The sequence below is a fragment of the Frieseomelitta varia genome, unplaced genomic scaffold (assembly GCF_011392965.1).
Source record: "Frieseomelitta varia isolate USP_RPSP 00005682 unplaced genomic scaffold, Fvar_1.2 scaffold_300, whole genome shotgun sequence".
NCBI lineage: Eukaryota > Metazoa > Arthropoda > Insecta > Hymenoptera > Apidae > Frieseomelitta > Frieseomelitta varia.
Window position 1 is genome coordinate 264052 of NW_025110036.1, and position 5968 is coordinate 270019.

Sequence of the window (5968 nt, forward strand, 5' to 3'; positions counted from 1 at the left end):
GCTGGCGCGCGGTGAAAATTTTTTCCCTCTCCTTCTCTCTCTCTCTCTCTCTCTCTCTCTCTCTGTTCTTTTCTTTTCATTTTCGCCGACGCGACCGCACTGCCGGCAAACTCGACGCGAGCAGGAGGGACATTGTTAATTAGAAGCGCGCCCGCGCGCGAAGAAGGGCGAAACGACGAGCGAGAAACGAGAAGCGGAAGAGAATGCCGTGGCGCGCGAGCTTTTTTTTAAAAAAAAAAAGGCCACGCTTCAACGCACGCGACGCGAACTCGCGATGAAGCACGACGGATCAGCGTGAATCGCGCGCAAGGTATCCAGGCTCATCTCCCGACCAATACGATGGAAAATGGTCTCCAAGCTACCGAGCGATTACCTATGCGAATGCGAGCTCGCGTAAATCGCGTAGCTTCTCTGTTAAATCTCTTGACTCGTGGCGTATTTAGGAGCAACAGGTTTGTTGTTGAGGAAACAAACTCTTTGTTGCGTGTGTCAAGAATGTACAATTGTATTACGTTGTTCGGAAAGTAATTTCGTTTCTAGCTGCGTTTTTTAGCCAGTCAACTTCGTTCTAAATCATATTATTATATTATATATATAATATCATTAATAATATATAATATAACGTCATTATATTATATATTTATAGTTATAATATACATATATATAATATTTATAATATTCATACTTATAATATTTATATTTATAATATTCATATCTATAATATTTATATTTATAATATTCATATTTATAATATTTATATTTATAATATTCATATTTATAATATTTATATTTATAATATTCGTATTTATAATATTCATATTTACAATATATATAATATATAATATTTATAATATTATAAGTATTATATAATATATAATACTTATAATATTTATATTTATATAATATTTGTAATGTTTATAGTATATTTATATTTATATATATATTATTTATAATATATTTATAATAAAATGTCATCGTATTATATAATTTGATAGGTGACACTTCAAGGTTTAATTAACAATCAAAAATCTTTTTGATTCCAATGAAACGGAAGAAATTTCTTTCCTTCCCCTAACCTTCACCTTTGCAACGTTACCTGGATAGTCTGCCCCCTACACGCTACAATCGCAGCGTTGACGCCTTCAAATTTCTAATTAAAGATCGCGCGATATTCCCGTTGGGATTCGACGTAACGACTTATCCCGCTGGCCGATCTCTGTCGCCGGATGTTCCACGAGCATATCCACGCTGCCTACTTCCACATCTCCCTGTTTTACAGCCGACGATACTACGCGCCGATACTATCCGAAACGAAATCGTATCGCGGCGCGGCGTTACAAAGAGGATTTCCGTGGATGATATCTGCGGATGGAAATGACCCCGTGAGACGACGAGAGAGAGAGAGAGAGAGCCGCAGTTCCCTATCTCCACCCGGTTTCATCCCGCATTCGGCCGCATTTACGAGGATTTCAATGCCCGGCGATAGCTAGGGAACGGTGGTTGGGAAAAGCTGTGCCACGCGCAAATGATTTCGGGTATTAATATTATTAGGAATGCCGGGGGGTCGTCGGTGGTTGCAGCTAACCACCCCCCCTCTCCCCCAGGTTCTTCCATCTGCCGCTCGGCCGGAATGCCAACGATATCGCAGGGGGCGGCGGCGATTGCGATCTCCGCGGACAATTTTGGATATTGGGCTTGCGCTAGTGGCATTTAGATTCCTCCCCATACCCGCCCGACAGGAATTTGAATGCTAACGACAGCGACGCGCTCCATCTCCGACATTAAAATCGTTAACTTCCCTCTTCAATCGTATTCTCTCTCTCTCTCTCTCTTTTTCATACACAGACACACACACACTTGTCTCTGTGCACGCGGGTCGTATGAATAATTCGGGGAGCGCGAACGTTGCCGAAAAAGAAAAAAAAAGAAGAAGAGAGAGATAAAACCGTGCCCCCCCACGTCCTCCGATCTCCGGAGAGCTTGCAGAAGCGAGAATTCTCGATCTGTTCGCCGAGAATTCTCCGTGAATGCATTTATTTATGAACTTTACGCGTGAGAGAGAGTTGCTCCGGCGAGCATCGACGTGCCACTCTCGTCCCGGGGAAAAACTTTTGTCTCGCGCCGCGCCCATCGAGACCGCGGCTGCAGTCAGATTTAAAGTAGAATTTCCTATGAGTGTCAGACGCACGACACGGAGAATGCACGTTACCGATAATGGTAATTTATTTGCAAACACTACCGTTCTACTACGGCTTTCCTGTCGCGAACTCACAATTAAATCGGTGTCACGTTGCAATTACTACATTCACTTCTCGTGTATATATATATGCTTTCTTTAACGATTAATCTCTGAAAAACATTTTCATTACATTGCGGATGGTACATCAATTTATTTAAATTTTAGAGTACTTTTTTGTTTGGTTGACGCAATGGAACAATGTGATATTCCTGTAAAAATTCTGTAAGAATTTGTATAACATTCTACAATATGTCATGTAACTTGAAAATTACGTACTAGTGTACGTTCGTCAACGATTGTTTTTAATAACGTTCAAATTTTCAATTCAATCCTGTAAAATTTCGTTTATTCACGAGGGGAAAATGTCGTTTGAAATTAGAAATCGTTCACCTGTAATATCTCAGAGATATCCTAAACTAAAGGACGTGTAGTAGGCAATATAAAAGAAAATACGTACGATGTAATATGCAAAATGTACATTAAAAAAAATGTAAATAAATAAAATACATATAAAGAACGAGGATACGATCAACTAACGATCAGATCTTCAATTGGAGTAAATAGTTGTAATTATCTGAGCCAGAATTTCATTTTACTTACAGGAGGAATCCCTATCGTACTAAAAATCGTCCAATCTGTGATATTTGAGAATATCTCGACCAAAAAACGTATATAATATAAAATAAATAAATATACATATATAATATATAATATTTATTTATGTTATACAAATATACAACGTAAATAAAAATATGCAAGAGGGATTCATAATTTCTCAATATACCACTCGAAACTAGTCTCTGAAAAAAGATTTCGATTACATTGCGGATGGTACATCAATTTATTAATTTATTTAAACTTTAGAGCACTTTTTTGTTTGATTGACGCAATGGAACAATGTGATATTCCTGTAGAAATTCTGTAAGAATTTGTATAACATTCTACAATATGTCATGTAACTTGAAAATTACGTGTTCATACTAATGTAACGTTTGTCAACGATCAAATTTTCAACTGGATGAACAATCATTTCCAATAACGTTCAAATTTTATAATATAACATTTATTTATATTACACAAATATATAACGTAAATAAAAATATGCAAGAGGGATTCATAATTTCTCAATATATCACTCGAAACTAATCTCTGGTTTGCATGGTATTCGCGCGGAACAGTCCCGTCCGGATCGTTGGAATAAATTGCAACTCCAAGCTTCCAGAAGACTCTTCTTTTTTTACCTTTCTTTATCATTCCCTTTTTCCATCCACTTTCATCTTATTTCCTCCTCGGCCCTTAGATTATCGCAGGGGCTGGTAATTACTCATGAATAAATAAATTTCATCGCGTTTCCCACGGGGCGACTTTCACCATCGCCGAGAAAATTAGCGGGACAAGGTATCGCGGATAGCAGCAACACGTTCACTCGATATCCGAAGCAAAGACCAACTTGCGAGCTCGCTTCAGAAGCGATCAGCCGTGTTCTTCCGACACACACACATACACACACAAGCCGTCCCTCTGGTTCTTGCCGCCGCTTGTCAGATCCAGACTCGCATTAATCACTCACTCGGCCTGAGCCAGTGGATAGAACGAACCTCCCCGTCTTGAACTCTCCCCGCGGTGCGTTTCCGACACGCGGAAATTCTTACACACTGCGAAAAGAAGACTCTCCTTGCAGTGTCCCGGAGAAATTGGCCTTTCTCTGGACAGGAGCAGGAGGACTGGGCGCGACGCATCGCGGATAATAAAGAACCCTCTCGTTCGCTGTTCGCTGATCGGGCGACGATCGAAAACAAAAGGGAACACCGCGCGAGGAATAAAAGAAAAAAAGAAAAAAAAAAGGGAGAAAAAGAGAGAGAGAGAGAGAGAGAGAGAGAAAGAGAAAAAAGAACGGAGCCGTGAATCTCCGCCGCTTTCGGAGCTCGCGATTATTTTCCGCCGTGGAGTGGTAGATCGAACGCGGGCGGGAGGAAAGGGTGAATCAAAGGGCGCGGAAGAGAGAGAGAGAGGGGGAGGGGGGGGAGCAGGGTGGAACAAAAGGAATCGGCGCCGAGGGATCAGTGCTCTTTATTTCCGGGAACGAACGACGGGTCGCCGCGTTATTATCAGATGGCGGCAGCCGGGCGTAGACGCGGATCGACGCTCTGCGAGAGCGGACGGTCCCGACCAGCCGGCAAGGGTTTAACCGGGTGAGAAGGGAATTAGGGACACGGCTCCCGGTGAAAAACTAGAAAGTGCTACCGGGGTTGAAAGAGCTGCGCCCGAGCACGAGACAAAGAAACGGTGGAGAGGCTCGATTAAATAACAGAAAGCGTGACAAGCGAAGGAGAAAAAGGGGGAGAGGGGGGGGAGAGAGTCGAGAGAAGCTAGGTGGAAATACGGGTGGGACAAATGGGACGACGAGGAATCGGGGAGGGGCGGAGAGGGATGGAAAGAGACGATGAGAAAGGAAAGACGTGGCGAAAAGGGCAGGTGATGCGATGAAATCGGGGCCAGGTCGGTAGCGGGGAAATGAAGTTATGGGAACGGCGGGGAAAATGGTAGATTCTTACTCCGTGCGTACGCGTTTTCGCGATCAATTCGCCGCTGCGTTTCAAACCCTGTTGCGCCAGCAAGTGATTCGCGGACCATAACGAGTGACCAAAGTCCGAGTGTACAATAATTCGTCTTCGTTTTGAATTCATCGGTACGTCGCTATTTGTTTCGCCTGGGTTATATTTCAATATAATCGAAACTAAGAAAATATATTGCAATTTAGGGTGAAATATTCTCGACGTGAGTGGCAAGAGATTAAAGAAACATAGATTTGGTACGAGAGGTTTGTAACCAAACGAAAATTGAAACCAATCTAACGTATCTGTTTTATTTTGTATTTTGTCTGCTATCGTAGTTACTATATTCATTTACTTTCTATATTCGTATCAATTCGTTCAATCATCTATATGTATCTTCGTTACTTTCATCTATTACCACGATTACTATATTCTTCTATCTGTCATTTATCTTACTAATGATTATATTCATCTATTAGCATCTTATTTATCTCTATCTTATTTATCTCTATCTTTTGTTGGTGCAATATACGAAAGATACAATACTTGTGTATATCACAAATATTGATATGATATATTATATAAATATCCAATTATAAAAAAGGTGAAATGATTACANTCTACGTAAAATATTAACAATGTATTAATAATTTATATTTGAAAACAAAATAATTTCTTTAACCTTATTCATTTTCTTCTTTGCATTATCAGTTATAAATCAATGATATATTGAATGATTTGTTTATCTTTATTACCATAAATCATCGAAAATTTTTGAATAGATCACCATTATTTGTAATTTATGATTATCAATAATTCAATATCTTATCTGAGAAAACCAAAGATTTTGTAAGAAAAACTATAAATAAGAAATAAATAAGTATGTTTGTGTGTGTGTGCGTGTACATATTATATTATATTTATTATATTATATATATAATAAATTACGTTATAATACTGTCTTCGTTCTTGTTTTAGTGTTCAATTTTTTTTTGGTTTTTACTTGGTCGAAAAGTAATTGCTCTTTCTTCTCAATAGATGGACATAACTTCATTTTAAATCGCAAATTCATTGTGTTATCCGATGTCTGATTGTTTCAGAAAAAGAAAATACTCTTGTTAACGATTGTTTGTTCAGCGTCGATTTAGAAAGTGGAAATCATATTTGTCACAAT